Genomic DNA, 21,651 nt, shown 5'->3' with positions numbered 1-21,651 from the left:
GCTCTCCCTCCATTGCTTTAGCCTGAGGGATCCTACGGCCAGTGCTTTTTGATTAAAAAAAAATATATATATATGTGTGTGTATATATATATATATATATATAAATAAAACAGTGACCTGGAATTTTAGCTTTATGATTATTAAATGAAGAGATTGCTTCTTCTTCTTAAAAGTCTATTCAGCCTAAGATGTCTTTGGGGTGTGGGCATCATTTGTGCCCCCCTGAAATGCTCCCTGCATCCACAGGTGAGGAAGAAATCACCCAGTCCAAGCAGCCCCCCTCTGGGCTGAACCGCTGGGCTCACCTTTGCCACCGTCACCCACATTTCCAGGGATCCGGGAGCCACGGAGAGAGGAAGACAGCTCTATAGTGTTACCGTAGACCAGGCTAAGCATCACATCTTGTAATACAAGTTATTTTTTCCTTAACTAACAGCTAAAAATGGTTGCTAGAATTTAAAGATAATTAGTAAATTAATTGGGGTTTTCTCTCTACGACTAGTTTCAAGCAAATCGATTAACGCTTTCTGCTTCCACATCACGAGGGCCCATTATGTTGTGTTCAGTTTCCATGACTTCTTCCGAGACCACTGCTGACTTCTCCGGGGAGCCAGTGCCTGACCACATCCATCTGTTGGGCGATGTTCTGCTCGTCTCTGTAGCCTCAGTGCCTGGCACAGCCCATGGCACAGAATAGATGCTCCGTGACTGTTTAAAGAATGAATGGACAGGTGATTGCATGAATCCAATACTGATTAAAACCTAAGGCTTTCTTCAAGAGACTTGAGAATGGAAAGGGAAACAGGTGTATAACTTGTATAATTGTGGGTGATGGGCCACTTTATGATTTTACTTATTAATTTGTTTTGAGAGAGAGAGAGAGAGAGAGCTCGAGCACATGCAAGTGAGTGGTCATGGGGCAGAGGGAGAGGCAGAATCCCAAGCAGACTATAGATCCCAGCTCGGGGCTTGATCTCACCACCCTGAGATCATGACTGGAGCCGAGATCAAGAATCAGATGCTTAACTGACTGAGCCACCCAGGCACTTTATGATTTTTTTTTAAAGATTTTATTTATTTATTTGACAGACAGAGATCACAAGTAGGCAGAGAGGCAGGCAGAGACAGAGAGAGGGAAACAGGCTCCCCGCTGAGCAGACAGCTCCATGCGGAGCTTCATCCCAGGACCCTGGGATCATGACCTGAGCCGAAGGCAGAGGCTTTAACCCACTGAGCCACCCAGGCGCCCCCCACTTTATGATTTTAATACCTAATCCTTTTCTATCAAATACAGTCCTGGGGCACTTGGCTGACACAGTTGGTGGAGCATGCAACCTTTTTTTTTTGTAGTTTCAAGTTTTTATTTAAATTCCAGTTAGTTGGGGTGCCTGGGGCACAGTCAGTTGAGCATCAGACTCTTGGTTTCTGCTCAGGTTATGATCTCAGGGCCCTGAGATCGAGCCCCATCTTGGGCTCCATGCTCAGCAAGGAGCCTGCTTCAGGTTCTCTCCCTCTGCCCCTCCTGCTCATGCTGTCTCCAAAATAAATTAGTAAATCTAAAATAATAATAATAATAATAATAATAATAATAATAAATTCCAGTTAGTTAACATAGTATAACATTAGTTTCAGGTGTAGAATTTAGTGATTCACACAACACGCGGTGCTCATCACAAGTGCCCTCCTTAATACTCATCCTCCATTTAACCCAAGAGTGTGCAGCTCTTGACCTGAAATTTTGAGCTCGAGATCCAAGTTAGGTGTAGAGATTACTTAAAAATAAAATCTTTAAAAACAATAACAACGGGGGCACCTGGGTGGCCCAGTCGGTTGAGCAATGACTCTTGGTTTCAGCTCAGGTCGTGACCCCAGGAGTCATGGGGTCAAGCCCTGCATCAGGCTCTGTGCTCAGCCGGAGTCTGCTTGAAATTCTCTCTCTTAAAAAAAAAAAAAAAAAAGAAATTCTCTCTCTTCCTCTCCCTCTGCCCCTCCTCCTCTCTCTCTCTCTCTCTCTATCTCTCAAATAAATAAATAAGGTTTTTAAAACAACAAGAAAGAAAACAAATCCAATGCTGTATTTCCTTTTAACGCTTTCACACAAAGACCTGAAGTGGTGAGGGGGGCCAGTCAGCACTTGAAGTTTTGAGTGCTGGGGCGCCTGGGTGGCTCAGTGGGTTAAGCCTCTGCCTTCCGCTCAGGTCATGATCCCAGGGTCCTGGGATCGAGCCCTGCATAGGGCTCTCTGCTCGGCAGGGAGCCTGCTTCCCGCCCACCTCCCCCACCTGCCTCTTCTGCCTACTTGTGATCTGTATGTCAAGTAAATAAATAAATAATCTTAAACAAAATAAATTAAAAAATGAAGTTTTGAGTGTTAAAAGTGGAAATGCATGCATTTGCCAGAATCTTTTAAAAAGCTAAGACTTTGTATTAGTTTACGCCTTTAGATTCTCCTGAAAACTGGAAAGCCATCATAAGCCATAAGCCCTACTTCAAAGACAAAAGATTTTGGTGAACAGGCTTGGGTCTGAGGCATGGTCCCCAAGCTCATTCCAGGACGAGTGATGAGCAGGTGAAGACAAATGGCTTAAGTTCCTGCCACCTCAGGAGGAATCAGGTCCAGGGAGGGCTGTCAGAATTAGCAAATTAAAACCCTGGATGCCTGGTGAAATTTCAATTTCAGATAAACAACATTTTTTTTTTTAGTATAATTGTGATAGGCTACAAAATGCCGCCCAAAGATATCAGATCCTAATCCCTAGAACCTGTGAATATGACCTTATTTGGAAAAAGGATCTTTGCAGATGTCATTCTCTGGAGCATTTTGAGATGAAATTATCCTGTATTATCTGGGTGGATGATAAATGCAGTCACTTGTGTCCTTACAAGAAGGCGGCAGAGAGAGATTAGAAGACCCTGTGATCCACCAGGTTGGAGTGACGTGGAATGATGTGGATTCCAGCAGCCACCGGAAGTTGGAAGAGAGAAAGGATTGGCTCCTAGAACTTCCTGTGGGAGGGAGCGAGACTTTGCCAACACCGTGATTTTGGCCCAGTGATCTGATTTTGGACTTCTGGCCTCAAGAACTGTGACAGAAGAAATATCTGTTGTGTTAAGCCACTCACTTTGCAATTTGGTACCGTGGCCACCCAGAAACTATCACACTAAGTATGTCCCATGCAGTCTTCGGGACATACTTACACTAAAACAGTTGTTGTTTACTGAAACTCAGATTTAACTGGGTGCCTTGTATTTTATCTGGCAACCCTGATTGCCAGGGCCAAAGAAAGGGGCTTTAGAAATTTGCAAGAAAGCTGATTGAGGCTGTCAGGAAGTGGACTTCCTTACACTAGGATTCTTTGTAAGCACAGTTCCACTGAACCCATTTGAACCGCACTAGCTACCCTCTGGACAAAAGAGGGGGGCAATTAGACAGGTGCTAATGATTTCTTCTTTCAACGGTCACTTGAGCACTTCCTATAAAACAGAAGCTCTGTGTAAGGGTGGAGAAGGTGAGCATGAATGGATCCCATCCATGACAAACCCTGCGAGATAAGCCACATGAAATATTACCAATCACCAGCTTCAGGTGATTCCACATTTCTGATACCACAGCTGCCTCCGGGGGAATTTTGGGCCCAGCCATTGAGGGGTGCTGGGGCCCGCACAGAGGCTGGGCAGTCCCTGGACTCTCGGGATTTTATTTTTTAAAGATCTTAATTTTTTTATTTGACAGAGAGAGACACAATGAGAGAGGGGACACAAGCAGGGCGAGATGGAGAAGCAGGCTTCCGGCTGAGCAGAAAGCTTGATGTGGGGCTCGAGCCCAGGACCCTGGGGTCATGACCTGAGCTGAAGGCAAAAGCCCAATGACTGAGACACCCAGGCACCCCTGGATTCTCAGGATTTTAAGGGTGCTCACAGCGTTAGCGGTTCAGGGGCCTTGGGCCATCCAGAACACACAGGGAGTCTGGGGACACTCCAGGATTGCCCCAGAGGTTTTATGAGATTACCCATGCCTGGGGAAAGAGAAAAGCAGGTTGTTTACAGGCAAAAAGTGGCTCAGTGGGTTAAAGCCTCTGTCTTTGGTTCAGGTCATGATCCTGGGGTCCTGGGATAGAGCCCCACATCGGGCTCTCTGCTCAGCAGGGAACCTGCTTCTCAGGCCCCACGCCCCCGCCGCCTTCTCTCTCTGCCTGCCTCTCTGCCTACTTGTGATCTCTGTCTGTCAAATAAATAAATAAAATCTAAAAAAAAAAGATAAAAAAAGCAAAAGTTTTCAATGGGTACTGAAAAGATGCTAAACCTTGCTGATTCTAAAAGATTGCTGATAAAAAGCACAGTGGGATGCCTCTGTTGGTGGTCCAGGTGGCAGAGATCCTTTCTGTGTGAGCAAGGACAATCTATGTGGGGATTCACTGGGGAGGCATCTGTTACACAAAAGTCTGGAAATGATTGATGGGAAACTGGTTGACTAAACTGGCCCCCACCCCTGCCCCGCAGAATGCACTGCTGTGGACACTCCCTCAGATGGGCTAATCGAGGAACAAGGCGGCCACCATGTGTTCCCACTTGTACAGAAAGAGGGAGCATGCCTGTGAATGAGGCCCTGTTTATGGAGCCTGACCGGAAGGAAAGATGAAAATCAGGTTTTAATGGTAGCCTCTGGGTGAGAGAAATCATGGATGCGGGCAGGACATGTCAGTATCACTCTGTACTCTATTTTTTTTTAAGATTTTTTTATTTATTTCACACAGAGAGAGAGATCACAGAGAGGCAGGCAGAGAGAGAGAGGGGGAAGCAGGCTCCCTGCTGAGCAGAGAGCCCGATGTGGGGCTTGATCCCAGGACCCTGAGATCATGACCTGAGAGGAAGGCAGAGGCTTAACCCATTGAGCTACCCAAGCACCCCTGTGTATATTTTTTTAAAGCCAAATTCATATATATGCTTGGGCCCCAACTCTCTTCAGAAGGATGAAAATATCTGGAAGAAGGGTTCTTTCAAAGGCCCCCCAGGTGAAGCTGACAGACATGACCCCCCTGGTGGGTAAGTTCTGATCTGCCTTCACTCTTTAATTTCAGAAAGACAGAAGCTCTATAACCAGGTCTTTGTGGGCTAGCCTGGGCACTGCACTGCCTTAGACAGGAAGACTTTCCAAACTAGTTGTAGGACTACAACTTAGCAGGAGCTCAAGTACACAGAGTGTGTGTGAAGCGTATATACAGCGTAACTGAATACACAGGGCACCTTCTGGAGTCTTCCCTCGGACGTAGGGGAGGGAAGGGGGCAGGAGGACAAAGGGAGGTTGGCTACTGTGTTGTTTAAGTGCCCAAGCCTTGTCGTTGTTCGTGACAACCCAGACTAGCCCCATGAGCCACCACCAGAGTCCCCAGAGTGGTTGGTAGCCTGCATTCCGAGGGAGACACCCCCCTCCAGGGCGGGGGATTAATGATATGCCACTTGACTCTCTTCATGCCCAATCCTTTTATATCAGAAACAACTCCAGTGCTATTTTCTCTCAGTGTTTTCACACAAATGACCTCATTTCATCCTCCCACTGTAGGCTAGGTGGCACTTCCTGTTTGGAAGGGGAGAAAATGGAAGCTGCCATTCTAGAACCTCCGCGGTGGGGGCCAAGCGCTGGTACCTTTTCTGGCCACAGCCCTGCCTCGAGGCAGGGGCCTGTGTCCGGGCCTGGCACTGAGGTCTGTCTCTTCTGGAGTAAGTTCCGTGAGCCGACTGCACTCCCAGCTCCAGGGCCTGTCTGAGGTCCTTCAGAATGCCCCATGTTCCTTGAAGCACATAGAACACGGCCCCAAGACCCTGCTCTTTCGGGACACTTCCCACACCCTGAGAAGCAAAAGGCACTTCTAGTCTCTGCTTCCAGATACAACACAGCAGTCCTCAGAGACGTTCTAGCCAATCCTCCAAAGACCTCATTTCAGTTTTAATTACCGTGTTGTCCTATTGGCGCTCTGCAGAGAAGCTGACAGGCATAGCCCCAGCTAGAATGTAGCTTTCCTCCCCATCAAGCTGGAGCATCTCCCACTGTTTGTTGGTTAAGCCTCCCTCTGCTTGGCCTGTGGGACTCTGAACTCCCAGAACCATGTAGGACCCTGAACTCCAGAGGCCACCTGGTCTCACCAACTAGCCACTGCCCAGACCTCCTCTGCTGCCTTCCTGACCGAGTCACCAGGGTTCCCATGATGGTGGCTCATGGCCTCTGTCAACCATGTGACGGGAGGGCTGGGAGGGAGGAGAAAGAAGGGGCCAGCAGAGAAAGATGGAAGTGTTGGGAGCTGCCCCAAATGTATGACATCCTTAAAATGAATCACCACTTTCCCTTCATTTCTTTTTTTCCTCCTCAAGGGACCTTCCTTTCTCTCATACCTCCCCTGCTCTTTGAGGTTATACTGAGAAAAATCCACAGAGGGGCCAGTGCAAGGTGTTAAGGCCCATGAGTCTGGCATTTGAACAGATGCCAGAGCCACTTGAGAAATGAGGTAACAGCCCAGAGAGGTAAAGTGACCTCCCTAGGGTGACACAGCAAGTTCATAGCAAACTCAGCTAGCACAGGTCTCCTTCCTCCTCTTGCACATCCCTTTCTCGGCCCCGCATTACCTCCCTGCAATGGTTGGGGTACCAGAGGGGGACTCTTAGACCCACCTGGCCAGTCGAGGGACTTTTATTAAACCAGCCAGGCTGAATTGACTTCCCTCCTTTTGAAAGGAGAAGCATAAGCGCTGCTTGAAAACGCCCGCTAATTTTCCTAGAGCATGTCCACAATTCCTGGAGGATGCCTGGGTGTCCCTAGTGGAACAGCTTTCCCCTCGGGTGTGCTTAAACACAGAAGCAACATTTGTTACTGGAAAATATCCATTAGGTTAATGAGGTTTTTCTTGCCCACGGAGATGAAGCACTTCCCAGCCGTGGACACGTTACGGTATGAGCAAGAGCTACACAACCACCAACCCGTTCCGCCCACCCCTGCAGCGAGCCCCAGGAGAGCCTGGAGGGGCTCATTCATTTTTCTGTCCACTTTTGGCCATTTCTTCCATTGCTGGCTCCTGGAGCCACTTCCCTTTCATTTCCAAAGTCTGCCCCCACCACCCCGTGTTAGCGCGAAAGCTGCTGGGGGACATCTCTTCTTGCACCTGCCTGGCTTATTCTTAGCGGCTCAAACAGTTTTCCCCAAGTATTGTTTGAATCATATGGTTACCATGTCTCACTAAAGAAACAGATATGAGATACTGTTCACCCACCTCCTTCCTGCTCTCCCGGATTATTGGATGAGATGTGGCAGTGAGAGCCGCCTCCTGGGAGGAGAGCAGACCAGGGTTGACTCCTGGCTGCCCTCTCCTAGCTGTGGGACCTTGGGTAAGCCGTTTGACCTCTCTGAGCCTGGTTCCACATCTGAAAAATGGGAATAATAGCACCTCCCTTTCAGGGCTGTGGTTAAGGGGTGGCAATGATTCCTATAAAGGACAGAGCACAGCGAGTGACTAGCCCTTAGTCACACTCTTGAACAGCCCCCGTGACATCCTGCAAACGTGCCCCTGTGTTATTAAACTTTTAGAGGCCAGATTGTGGAACTGAAGGTGGGTTATAGAGGGACTCTCGCTTTCTACTGTCTGCACTTGCATTTTTTCCCAAATCCAATCTGTGTGTGTGTGTGTGTGTGTGTGTGTGTGTGTGGCCAAAAGCTTATTATTAGTAACACATGAGTAGATTCTCATTATCAAAAATTCTAATAGCAGCGTGAGTTACTTTTATAATCAGAAAAAAATACAGATTCCGCCTTGAAAAAATTTATCTGAATTACTCCCATTTTCCATCCTTCCGGTGTTTTTTGAGTCTTTGTGGGCCCTCCACCTGCCAGTGACACTGACCACTCCAGCCCTGCCTGTGGCTATCTGGCCACCCTCGCCCTGGCCACGCCTCCCCCATTCCCCCGGGGCAAGCTGTGGGATTGTTTCCGCTCCCATCCAGCAGGCCAGGACTCGGACTCGCCAGGAACTGGAGGAAGGGGCTGCCCCCCTTCCCTCCGCCCAATGCACCTTCACCCCTGCTGAGGCAGGAGCCCTCATCCTAGCCCTGCCCCTACCCTGCAGAGGACCCTGGAGGCTTCCGCAGACCCAGACCCCATGCAGAGAGCCCCGCTCAGGTTAGTTCCTGTGGCCACACCCACACAGGAGCTTGTGGGAACCTGTGGGCTCCTGACCAGAGCTGGCTACTTACTCCACCTCCCTGACATTTCTTTCCTTCCTCTCTCTGCTGTTGGGCTCTAGTGGAGGTCGGTGGGCTCACAGCTCAGAAGGGCTCACGGGGACTCAAGATGGGCCTGGCCCCTCAAAGCTGCTAAGGTCTATTGGAGACATGAGCGCCGTTGCTAGGCCTTTGTGGGCTAGCCTGGGCACCTGGCTGCGGTAGACAAGGGAAGCTTCCAGCTGAGCTGTAGGTGGAGAATGCAGGTTCGGGAAGGGTTTTTCCTGGGCTCCGTGTGCACCTGCAATTCACTGGGCCATGCACATGCTTTGTACAGATTCCAGGGCTCAGGTCGCTTTTGTGTGTCTGTTTTTGTTTGTTTCGGGAGATGGATTGGGCTTTCCCCCAAGCCCTCTGCTTTCCTCTCTCCTGGTGACCAGCTGCCTGGCTGGAGTTGACAGTTACAACAGGTGAGGGCTAACATGTGTTAGCCTGGTTCATCTCATTTCATCATCTATCCCCCCATTGAATTTGCAATTCTAGCCATTGTTTCACCTGCGGGACCTGAGGCTCAGGGTGACTAGGTAGCCTTCCCACAATCCCTTACACTCAGCAGTGCAGCAGCCCCTTCTTCATCCACGGCCTGGAGGACACTCCAGCCAGAGCATCACTGCCTCGAGGGGCCTCCTTTCCCTGAGCTGTGGGCCTCCTGCCTGGCTCTTCAACACTGTGCCTGATTTCAGGGGCTCAGCTCTGCCCCCTGTCCTTTAGGTACACTAGACTGGAGTGCTCTAGTAAGGTACGGCCTGGCTGCCCAGCCCTGCCCCCTGCAGTCGCCTCCTAGTGCCCGGGAATCCACAGACACACCTGCCCCTCCCCCGTCACCCACTGACCCTCAGGGATCCGTCTGAAGTCCCGAGAGAGCAGGGGGACTGGGCAGGCTCCAGCTGCAGGGCCTGGGAACGTAGCAGCGGGGCTGAGCAGTTACAGGGACAGCTGACCAGCGACATGGAGCCTTCCTCCTGTCTGCCCCTCATTTGCTGTCCGGCGCCTGGCACACTGTGGGTATTTAATAATAATTAAATTCATAATGAATGTCAAAAAGGCCCACCTGTGGTAAATGCATGCATCTTTGCACAATTCTTCTACAGCATCATGTACAAGCCGGGAATGGTGAATAAGGGACAACTGTGAATGTGGGAAAATCTGATCGCAAAGACGTTTACTCTTTCCTCCCCTCCCCAGACTTTTCAATGAAAACGTGGGACCATTTCCCTTCCGTTGTCCTTGTAGCAGGATTTATAATGAAAAGAACTAGAACAAGAACCTCTCTGTGCTCCTCCATGTAGACTTGGGCACGCAATTGACATGTGTTTATGTCCGTGAGAGCCGGCTCAGAACAGGCTGTGGGAAGTTTTCTCCTCCGACACAGGCCGTCAGGATCCCTTACAAGAAAGTTGTCTTCTCCAGACCCGGAGGCAAAGCCCTGGCAGCCATTTCGGGAACATGTCCTACGAGACAAGCTGGGTCAGAGCATGGAGACTGCTTGCTTCTTGATGCTCTGCAGCCACTGGACATGCGGGACACTGCAGTCCCGCCTTCCCTTAGACGACCCACTCTGGGCAGCCTTCCTTGGAGGAAGCCCAGTGCCTGGGCTGGGGTCACGGGGCTTGGAGGGAAATCTACAGGGGTTCGTGATGGCTTAGGTAACTGGGTGACAACAGATGGCTTAGGACCCTCAGGGACAAGGTGCAAAGAGCCCAAACAAGAAGCATGTCACCTAATGCCCCCACGGGACTGGCACTGGGGAGACCCCAGCCAATGATGGTGTCTCGTGCAAGTGTGGGCCCAGCCTGGCCAGATCATTCCAACTTCTCAAGATAAATCAGAAATTGTACTTCAGAGGCTCCTGGCTGGCTCAGTCTGTAGAGCGTGGGGCAGGGTTCGGAGTTCGAGCTCCACAATGGGTATGGAGATTACTTTAAAATAAAATCTTTAAGGGGCACCTGGGTGGCTTAGTGGGTTAAGCCTCTGCCTTCAGCTCAGGTCATGATCTCAGGGTCCTGGGATGGAGCCCCTCATAGGGCTCTCTGCATGGCAGGGAGCCTGCTTCCCCCTCTTTCTCTGCCTGCCTCTCTGCCTACTTGTGATCTCTCTCTGTCAAATAAATAAATAAAATCTTTAAAAAAAATACTAATAATAAAATAAAATCTTAAAAAAAAGATCCATTCTCTTAGCAACTTAAAATAAATTGTACTTAGATTAAATTTTCAAGTATAGGTTACTAATTTAGAAGCTTTAAAACTCTGCCATATAACTCACAAGCTGTTTGGTTTAAACTGTGTCTGGAAGAATTCAAGCTAGACAGCAGGAAGAACTTCCTGAGGTGGGGATTTTGAGACCTTGGTGGAAGGACATATGGTTCTGGTCCTGACACTGCTGGTCTACAGTCGGGGTGACAACCAGGAGTCCCTTATGGAAAATCATCCCAGTGGAGTGACAGTACATTTACTCAAAGAGCTGGGGCTGAGACCCGCTCGGTGTCAGCTTTGGGCTTTTTTGGTGCCATCCTTCCAGAAGTGAGAAGCAGGGATTGACAGTCCCCTTAGGGAGGTTCAAAGCATCTAAGCCCATGACCCTCGGCCAATGATTTTTGACTGACGTATACTCTGAGTCCTCTCTGTGGCCTATGTCATGGCTGGCTCTGGATAGCTCTGGGCCCCTCTTCCTGAAGGCCTTATATGTGGCTCTTTCAGGCTTCCATTCATCTGATGCCTCTTGGTTGCCATCATCCAACTAGGGGTATTTTATCAAAATTTCCAGCCATGATATCTAAATAAGTTATACCTTAAGGTGTGAAAAGGTTCAGCATATCCAACTGAATGTCTCCCACGTGCTTTGGAAACCCTTAGTCCTGGTCCTTAGGACGCTGAGTCTAGCTAGAGAAGAAACACACATGCAGTGGTTTTACAAGTCCGTTTTATAGGTGCAGTGAAGGTGTTATGTTATGTTGAGGCATCTTGACACTTTAAAAAATATTTATTTATTTTAGAGAGAGTGTGTGTGTGAGTGTGTGGGGAGGCGCAGAGGGAGAGGAAGAGAATCCTCCCGCAGACTCCCTATGGAGAGCAGAGCCCGACGGAGGGCTAGATCTCACGACCCTGAGATCATGGCCTGAGCTGCAATCAAGAAACTTGACCTTCTCTTTAAAGAGAGGATGCCTAGGGGCACCTGGATGGCTCAGTTGGTTGGGCAAGTGCCTTCGGCTCCGGTCATGATCCCGGGTCCCTGGGATGGAGTCCCTCATCAGGCTCCCAGTTCCATGGGGAGTCTGCTTCTCCCTCTGACCTTTTCCCCTCTCATGCTCTCTCTCTCTCTCACCCTCTCTCTCAACTAACTAACTAACTAAATAAATCTTTTTAAAAAGAGAGACGAGAGAGGATGCCCAGAACAGGTGTTACCTAAAGGCCTCTCTCCAGCATTAGTTGTGTCCTCTGTCATGACTCAGGGATTTTCACTGAGAACAGGATGGGAACGTGGCCCAGAGATGAGGCTGAGGTTGGGAATGGATCCCCACCAGGAATGTCACGCTAGGCTAGGACAGGTCCCCAGAATCATCAGGAAACGGTGGCCCCTCCACTGCTGGTTTAGCCCAGAAGCCCCATAGCGTTCACTCTTGAGACTCAGGGAGGAGGCGGCCTGGATGTGGTCCAACCATCCCAGGTTTGCTTGTGGGTGCTGAGGGAGTGTCCCGACCAGCCCGCCCCCAGGGCTTCTCCATGGCTCCAGTTTCCTCCCATAAAAGGGAATCTGAGTCTCTCATTAAAGTCTCTCTCACCTCTGCAGCTCATAAGAACACTGCAAGGTTCATAGACTCAGCCACTATTGCCACTGTGTGCGACCTTGACCTACCCCCTGCTGTCTTTAGGAACGGCCCCCTTCTTGAACAGTATGAACCCATGGGGAAGGAGAACTCAGCCATCGCTTCTGGGAAACAACTCCCACAGTTTCTCCAACATGGAAGTGAGGTTTCACGCCCACACTCTAGAACCAAGTGCCTTGGTTCAAATCCCAGCCCTGCCATGTCCTAGCTGTGTGAATGTGGGCAGGCTGCTCAGCCTGTCTGTGCCTGAGTTTCGCATTTGTAGAATTGGTGTAAAAATCATACTACCCACCTCCTGGGGTTGGGAAGAGAATGAAATGAACTCAGTCTTGTCATGTGCTTAGAAAAGAGGCTTGCCAGGCACCTGGGTGTCTCAGTAGGTTGAGCCTCTGCCTCTGGCTCAAGGTCATGATCTCAGGGTCCTGGGATGGAGCTCTGCTCAGCAGGGAGCCTGCTTCCCCCTTTCTCTCTGCCTGCCTCTCTGCCTACTTGTGATCTCTCTTTCTCTCTCTGTCAAATAAATAAAAATTAAATTAAATTAAAAAAAGAAAAGAGGCTTGCCGGCCCCAAGTGGTAGCTGAGTGTTTGCGTTGAAAAGACATGATCCTTAAGTACATTCTGGATTTCACAAGCCCTCTTTTTACATTTGACAACTAAGCCCTCTCTCCCTCGAAATCCAACCAGAGCCCATCTGCAGGAAGAGGACAGAGGGCAGCCCCCAGCCCACCGTGGGGACACTGGCACAGAGCCTCCTGCTCTGTGCCCCATCAGGCGCTCAAAGTCTGGAACCTCCAAAGCCCATTCAGATATGAGTGTAGGGTTTAAGTCACACGTGACTCCAAAGGCTCCCTTGTTCAGTTCATCCTTCCTTAGCAGGGCTCATGGGGAGTGGAACTCCCCAGTATCGGACAGTGATGGGCTGCCATCCCAGCCTCCTCCCCTCTCCTCTTTGCCTGTTCATCCATCACTTCCCTTTCGAAAGCAAAAAAGACCAATAACCCAGTGCCCAGAGCAGGGGGAGAAAGGCCCCAGAACTCCATGACTTCACAGACCTGGCTCTTCTCCTAGGGTGACTGTGATGTCATTCCTGCCCTCCCTAGGGCCATCCCACTCTTAGGCAGGTGTGTCCCCACCACCTCCCTGCAGCCCCCATCCAGCCCATCTCTGCCAGTAGGGGCTGCTCCTGCCCATTTGGAATCGGGATGACAACCAGGAGTCACTTATGGAAAATCATCCCAATGAAGTGACAGCACATCCCCTGCAAAGCGCTGAGGTGGGGAACTGCCATCATCTCGGTGGCCAAGGCCGGTTCTTTGACAACCAGCTCCCGGCAGGAATCAGCTGCGAGAGGCCTCCCTGTTTCCCTAGGTAATGTTGCTGCCCCTCTCTGGGCAAGGCTGGGGGCTGGCGGTGGATGCCACACCTGACTCTCCCCCAACCCCCCGCATCTTCCGTCTTCCTAAATGCTTGGAATTTGGAGCTGAATCAGATCGAGGCTTACCTGCCGCAAAGGGAGATCTGCAGACATCAGCACAAGCCGTGGGCAGGTTGTCCTGAGAAAACTTGCCATATTGTATGTGGGCGAATTTAGTTTTGACTCCTGCACGCACAGTTAGCGCCTTTCATCCCACGATCCCTTGCTTTTTCTTTCCCTTCTCTCTCCTTGTCGCTTGTGTTGGACATGTGATAGGAATGCAGAAATACATGTTTGTGGATTTGTTTGCTCATGCAGTGACCTTTTCTCAAGTGCCTGCAGTGGGCCAGAATGAGAAACCCTGAGAGGCGGGGTTTCTCTACCCCTTCATTTGGTTTCCACCGTCACAGGTGATTTGGGACGGGGCCAGACCTCCCCCTGCCTGTGCCCCCCGCACCCACCCCGTTCAGTGATGTTAGGTCTGCTCCCGTACAACCCAATGGCAGGAAATGTTTGGAAAAATTTCCAGGTAGCAGTTTGGCAGGATGTAGAGAGAAGCTTTAAAATATTACTCTCCAAGGGTGCCTGACTGGCTCAGGCGGTGGCGCATGGGCTCCTTAATCTTAGGGTCATGAGTTCAAGCCTCATGTTGGACATGGAGCCTATTCAAAAAAAAAAAAAAAGAAAAAGAAAAAGAAAAGAAAAGAAAGAAAGAAAAAAGTATATATTGCCATCCTTTGACCTCAGAGTTTCACTTTTGGAATCTGGAGATAATTAGGAATATGAATAGGATGTATTTAGTAAGTTCACCCAAGTGTTGTTAGTGTAGGAAATCTCGGAAGCAAGCCATGTGTCTGACCTCAGGGAAATGGTTAAGTAGAACGGTAGGTAGCCATTGGAAATTGTCTATGGAAATTTACATGACTTGAGAAAACACTTTGGACATAATAGAAGAACATGGTACAAATTCTGTGTTTAGTATAATCTTGACTATGTCTAAAAATGCATATGAAGATCCAAAAAGGACATGTTGGCAGCGGAGGGGGATGGGGGGATGGGAGGGCACTGCCTGACTGGCTCTGTCTGTAGAGCATGCAACTTCTGATCTCAGGGTCATGAGTTCGAGCCCCACATCGAGTGTGGAGTCGACTTAAAAAAACTGAAAACAACAACAACAAAAGGACATATATGAAAATATTAATAGCAATATCTCAGGTGGTAGGATTATAGGTAAGTACTCCTGTATGTTTTGCTGTACTTGATTACATAAGCAGATACTGCTTTTATAGTCAGAAAAATATTGTTTGAAACTAAATTGTATCTATGTATAATTATACGTGAATATACAGAGAATGACAGGGAGAAAGCAAATGATGACAATATTTACAACTGGTGAGTTCAGGAGGGTATCTAGGAGCTGATTGTATTATTTGTACAACCTGCCTGTGAGTTAAAATTTTTCAAAGTAAAAAAATGGGGGGAAGGCGGGAGTATCAGTCCACCCCTGAGCTCTCATTTGGAATGCTCAAAATATAACCAGTGGGATTTGTTGTGGAAAAATATGGTCTTTAAATGTTGCAGGGGGGTGGGCAGTGGTATTGGGATTTGGTAGTTTTAGGAAGGAGGAAGGAAGCAAATGTCTATCCCCTGGGTGGGCTGGGGACGGTCAAGGTGCTATGCTAGGCTGACCCGAACACCAAGTGCTCATTCAGCTCCGTTCTGCTCCAGCCAGAGCTCTCGCGGGGCCAAGCCCCCTCCAACTCCATGCCTGGAATTCCATTCTGCCACCTCTCCCACCATTTGGGAGGCTTCCTTAACTTTTATTTTTCCCCTTCTCCTATTTCTCTCCTCTCCTCCTCTCCTGGCCCCTTCCTCAGTGTCAGCATGTAGGAGGTTTAAATGATTCCTGTCTTTAAAACAAAACAAATGCCCCCTTCGGTCAACCATTCTAGCTCGCTTCTTCTCTTCCAGCCAGATTGTTTCTTAAAGCATCCCTGACACTCTTGCCACCTCCGTGTTCTCCGAGCGTGCCTGCCCTCCTCAGCTGAATCCAGGCTGTACTCTGCATTCTTAGAGAAGTCTCTGGGCCTGACCTGACCACCAAGGCACCCCGGGGGCAGGGCGGGGGTGGGGTTGTTGCATAAGCCACACAAGGCTTTGGCTCTGTCCCTGTAGAAAATTTTGCCATTGTTGAAACCTAAAGGAGAAGTAAGATGCTCTTAGGTATTCAGAGGAGAGACACGATTTTGTTTTATCTCGGGACAGCCTTTAGAGGTGGGGTTATATCCCCACATTACAAACAAGTAAACTGAAGCTCAGAATGGTTAAGTCACTTGCCCAAGATCACACAGCCCATAAATTGTAGAATCAGAATTCGAACCCAGACCTTTCATCTTCAAAGCCTGTGTTCTTTTCACTATCCTGCACCTCGTCAATCTTTTAATTTCCAAGATTAGACACTTCCGCTATTCATGGTGTCTGCCTCCTGTCCCTGGTAAAAGGTGAGCACCATTCAGAAGCTCCTCCGATGTGGGCTCACTCCAAATTCACTTAATTTTGCTTTGTCACGCCTGCCCGCTTCCCCTGCCGGAAGACCGGGAAGTAGGTCCTGGCTCAGCAGGGACCACACGCTCTGGCTGCTGAGAGCCAGCCTCTGGTTTCAGGCCTGGGCAAGGGCCAGACCCCAGTGCAGCACCACCCTCTGCGGGCCCTGCTCGGGTTTCCCATCCCCGGCCCTGCCAAGTTATCATGAACCTTCACATCACTGAGTTCTGCATTCTAGAACTCACCATCACTGTGGCTGCTGCCACAGTGAGTCGATGTTTAAAGAAAGGAACATCGAGTATTAGCAGAGAAACCGGTGGTCTGGGGAGAAGCTGATCTGCATTCTCGTGCAGATGTGTGGTGCACGCGCCTGGCAGGTTGTTGAAGGGCTTTTCTCTCTCATCACGAGCCCCTTTACGGAAAGGGTACAAGCCAGAGGTACCTGTCACTTGACTGTCCCCTCCTTTCCATGACAGAATTCCCTTCAGAAATGATCATGAAATGATCATAATGATAGCCAGAAAGGAGACAGAAGTAACAAAATGTTTCTCTTATTGAATGCTACACACAGAATTATGCCACAATGTAAAAAAAAAAAAAGTAAATTTAAAGTACAAAACAGGAAAAAAGCTCAACTTATTTTTTTTCCTTAAAGATTTTATTTATTTAACAGAGAGAGAGAGAGAGAGAAAGTACACAAGCAGGGGGGGCATCAGGCAGAGGGAGAAGCAGGCTTCCCACTGAGCAGGAAGCTTGACATAGGGCTCCATCCCAGGACCCCAGGCTCATTACCTGAGCCAAAGGCAGATGCTTTATCACTGAGCCACCCAGGGGCCCTCTTACTAGTTTTTATATCCAGTGAATTTTGATCATTGGTTGAAACCTAATGTAATTTATATAAATCACTGCTCACTTACTTTAATAAAAGTGAAACATCTTCGGGAGTTGCCTATAATCTAACAACCACTAAGCCGTACCAGGGATCTACTATTTTTTGCTTAATTTTTTAAAAATTTTAAACACTATCCCTCAACCATTTAAAAAGATGTTTCCAGGGGCGCCTGGGTGGCTCAGTGGGTTAAAGCCTCTGCCTTTGGCTTAGGTCATGATCCCAGGGTCCTGGGATCGAGCTCTGCATCGGGCTCTGTGCCCATTGGGGAGTCTGCTCGAGATTCTCTCTCTCCTTCTGCCCCTCCCCCGCCCCCTCTCTAATAAATAAATTTTAAATAAAAATAAAAAATAAGTTTCTGGTTGAAAAATATTATTCAAACTTATATTTAAGTTTATTATTCAAACTTATATATAACTCACTATATCACATGTGAGTAAAAATTATACTTACCAAGCAAAAATAGTACCCCTGGCAGTTCACACTCTGTGTCACTGTTCTAAATTTTAAACACAAATAAAAACTCCCAAGTGGCCACACGGAATGACCGAAGTAACTCAGCTTCCTGGTGCCCCCGTACTACCAATGTTCACACTTACAACCTAATTCCTGAATGTGGAAACATGTGGTCTCAGGGAGGCAGGAGCTGTAACAGTATCCAAAGCCAGTGCACAATTCGGAACTGCTGAGAATGTTCTCTTGAAACCACCACGACAGTGTGTAGCCAACTCCACACCCCTGGGGGCTGGCTATGCACTGGGAGTTCTCCAAGTGACTTTGATGGAGAAAACCAGGTTTCTGAAAGGATATGTTTTCTCAAGGGCTAATGAGAACCTTACATATGTGTTATCCGTGTTCAGTGGCAGTGATGCCGATTGTTTCTAACATAGACCACAGAAGCGTTTTCAAGGACAAGTGTTTTATCACTGATGTTGTTTAGGGTTGCTGGCACGTGATGCCTGTAAAACCAGGCTGGCTTTTCGTCAATTTTATTATTAATTTCAGACACTCTACAGTCCGCCCCTTTATTGTCCTGCCATGTGGCAGCCGCTTTCGCCACCCCACATCATACTCCAGCCCCTTGTCCTGGTGGAGCTGAAGGGAGCTGGTAGAACGTTGCTAGCAGTCCTCCTAAGCCAATGCCTCATCCGTTTAGGGAAGATGAGGCCACTTGCTGGATCCTTGACCTTCCTCCTGAACAGGAAGGAACCACTCTGGGTTTGAGGATCATCTCCCAGCACTCCCAGTGTATCCATATCTTAAAATGTGTGGGTTTGGGTTTTTGGTTTTTTTTTTTTTTTTTTTAGAGATTTATTTATTTATTTTAGAGAGAGAGAGTGAGCGCAAGCAGAAGGGGTAGAGGAAGAGAGAATCCCAAGCAGACTCCCCACCGAGTGCGGAGCCTGACATGAGGCTCGATCTCACAACCTGGAGATCATGACCTGAGCCGAAACCAAGAGTCAGTCAGTCAAATGACCGTGCCACCCAGGTGCCCCTCAAAATGTTTTCTGATGGAACTCTTGCTCTGTTATATTTACTGCCTTAAAAAGAAAAGCAGTAGACAAGCAAGAACATGTTAGGTTTGAGAAGGTTGTAGTGAGCAGTTGGTTTGAAATAAATTCTTGCAGGTTTTTCTTAGGAGGAATGATCTCTCCAGCCATTTGCCCACAAATGACTCTAAATTCAGCAAGAGGCTTCCATTTGTTGTTAATACTTTGCATTATTGATTTGTTTCTTTCAATGATCATGAGTGATCCCTAGAACATTGAAAAGGGGTGTGTCTGATCTAAATGATGCATGAATTCTTCTTTTCAGAGAGTAGTTGATACTGTGGGTTTTAATTTAACTTAAAAAGAAAAAAAAAAAAAAACACTTTTCTTGGACAGTTGCCCAAGTGATCCCATCAGCCGTTCAGCTGAGGCTGTGCCTCCTGCTGGTGCCTCAGTCCGCAAATTTCTGCTTGCTGACAGCCACCGGCTGGAGACTGGTGAGCACGTGGGCGGGCTGATGGAAAGTCATCAGTTCTCCGGAAAATGGAAGCCTGCCTTCTGAGACTGTGTGCAGCGAACGGAGCTCCCTGCTCCGGGAAGCTAATTCCTTGTCTTCCTTTGCTGTTGACCAGCCTGTGTCTTTGGGCAACTTGCTTAGCTTGTCAGTTGCCTTTGCTCGGTTGCCTTCTTACCGGACAGAAAGTGGACCCTGAGCCCAAGACCTTTTTGCATTTTTCTCCTCTTAGAAGGACCTCTGATCCTGTAAGCTATTTAACAACCCCGGGTTAATAATTGGGAAAAGGAAAGGGAACACTTCTGTTTAGATAAGTATGCATGTTTTTGTCCTCTGGCTGGAAGCGTGACTAGGGAAGGAACTGCCAAGTTACAGACCTCTCTGGGCAAGGTTGCTGTGTTCAGGAGCCCAACACTGGCATTTGACCATTGCCTGCGGCGGCATGTGCTGAGAATTGTCCCTCCAAAGAGGCCTTTCCATTGCCTCAGAACGCTGGGCATCCCCTGCCTTCAGCCCCCCACCCCATCTGTTCCCCTTTCCTCCCTTCCACAGCCTTCCTCCCTCTCCCAAGGCTTTACGCTGCTGCTACCTTTTCAGATGAGCATGTCCTGGCCAGGGCTTCTTCCCGCCTGCATTATGTAACCTACCACTGCTTCTGGTCCAAGGATCACCCTGCAGAGGCGGTCAGAGGTGGGCACACAGCCAGAGCCTGTTCACTTACCCCCCACGGAACTCAAAGGCGGTGCAGGAATTCAGACTCTGTGAGAATTAGCGGCTCCATCACCAGCCCCCGAGCAAAACCTGCAGGACGCAGGCTCTTCGTTCTTTGCTCATTTCCAGCAAACAGGACTGTCCCAGAGCTTGGGGGCTGCTCTGGCTCCTTGGGGGATTTTTCTCCTAACCTTGGCTCAGGGCCTTTCTAGCAGGTGCCTGGCCTTAAGTCTCTCCAATCTGGCTTCTCCAAAACGTCTTGTCTCTCAACCATCACCCTCTTGACCAGTGGTGCCCCTCTGCCTGATAATGACCCTGTCATCACCCTCTCCAGCCAAGACGAAGGACTTTGTTGCTCCAAGCCTGCCCTCCCTTCGAGTCTTAGCCCCAGGTCAGCTCCCCAGAGCCTTCTCCAGCCTTCTCTACCCGCATTTCCTTTCTGCCGCCACAGCCTCTGTCTCTTGCACCTGTTCCATGCTTAGCTCACAGAATCACAGACTCTTGGGGCACAGTCTGCCTTCTCTCTTCTGACCTGTGGTCTTAGACTGTATTTATCTCTTTGTCTTCCCTCCCAGATCTGAGAGAGCAGGGAGCACGTCGTCCTTCCCTTGGTCCAACCTGGAGCCCCTGCTCGTGGTAGGCAGCATGTTGAGAGTGGAGTTGACTCCTTGGGGTCCCTTGGCTCCAAAACTATCCCTGTGTCATTCAGTACTTGTATATGTTCCTCCCCGGCCAGGCTGAAAACATTGAAGGGCAAGGACCACATCTGCTCCTTTTTCTGGGTCTCTGGTGGGGGCTGGTACATTCCTGCCTCATAGTCTGCTCGCCGCCCTCATCCCTGAGGTCCCCCCAGTGTCAGCCGGTGGGTTTGCTCTGTCCTGTTTATACCATCCTCTCCCGGCCTGGCCTGCTCTGCCGCCCGTAGGTATCGTGCGACTACCCGCGGGAATGGAGGGCCTACATGCACGCACACACACACACACACACACATACACACACACACACACACAGCCCCTAAGCACAGCATCACTAATGCACCCGTGCACAGCACACAGTTCACGTGCCCGAATCAGCCCCCAAGCCTGCCTCCCTGGTGTGGTGATTGACCAGCCTCTCCCTTCGGAGCCCACTCCTCTCTCTCTGTTAATAATAGATGTTTCCTCTAACCTCAGCTCGGCTGCTCTGATTTAAAAGTGATCCTAACGGAAGAGATTAAACGGTGCGTCTGAATGTGTGCCTTTTAAGCACAAAGCATTGCTTCTTAATTAACGGGATCCTATCCTTCGACTAGGAAAAGGCCCTCCCCCATCCCATCATTAGCGACCCGCTTCCGGACAGCTCCCAAGGCAGGCTGCTGCTCTGAGCTAAGCCCAGGTGTGTTCCTTGAACACCCAGGAGGCTTCGAGAGCCACCTCTGCCATCTGGGCACATGCGGGCCTGGGGTTGGGTACAGAGTGAGCCGTGCAGAGCAGTGACTCCCATTCCCTTCTTCCCACCAGGGAGGGGAGGGCTCTTCCATCCACGTCGCCCTTCGAGGTGCAAAAAGAGCCTCCCCCTTCCGCAAGTGCCCACCCCTATTGCTTCTGTAATTTAGTGCCTTGAGCCAACACTAATGTTGGCTTAAGGAGATTCTGGGGGGTGTCAAAAGTCTGACACAGGTGTCCCCGGGGTTACCATCAAGGTGTCGGCAAGGGCGGCCCTCCTTTCTGGAGGGTCTGGGGGAGAATCTGCTTTCCTGCCTTTTCCAGGAGCTGTCTGCATCTTTTGGCTCATGGCCCCATTGATCTTCAAAGCCATTGCTGACCAGTTGCGTCTTTCTCATGTCCCACCACTCTGATACCACCCCCCCTACCTCCATCTTCCATGTGGAAGGACCCTTGTAATTATGTTGGGCCCGCCCAGATAATCCAGGATCAGCACTCTATTTTAAATTCAGCTGGTCCACAACCTGAATTCCATCTGCAATCCTACTTCCCTTTTGCCATGTGAAGTGACAGATTCGTA

At 49.3% G+C, this 21,651-nt stretch overlaps 1 protein-coding gene across 12 annotated transcripts in view; it reads left to right on the top strand.

Annotated features, from left to right (window-relative positions):
- Nucleotides 1–21,651, top strand: part of MAPT (microtubule associated protein tau) — a 93,219-nt gene that overhangs the window by 13,466 nt on the left and 58,102 nt on the right. Inside the window, exon 1 of one of the 12 annotated variants that reach the window (XM_032870949.1) lies at nucleotides 13,165–13,453. The exons of 9 other annotated variants lie outside the window; for them this stretch is intronic. The gene's annotated coding sequence lies outside the window, so the exon portion shown is untranslated. Of the gene's footprint in view, nucleotides 1–13,164; nucleotides 13,454–19,162; nucleotides 19,185–21,651 lie in introns of those variants that run through there. 2 more of the 12 variants (XM_032870938.1, XM_032870940.1) reach the window with 2 other exon arrangements.

Source organism: Lontra canadensis, unplaced genomic scaffold (genome assembly GCF_010015895.1).
Source record: "Lontra canadensis isolate GAN:19392208 unplaced genomic scaffold, GSC_riverotter_1.0 scaffold41, whole genome shotgun sequence".
Taxonomy (NCBI): Eukaryota; Metazoa; Chordata; class Mammalia; order Carnivora; family Mustelidae; genus Lontra; species Lontra canadensis.
This window is presented reverse-complemented; position numbering and strand designations above follow the sequence as displayed.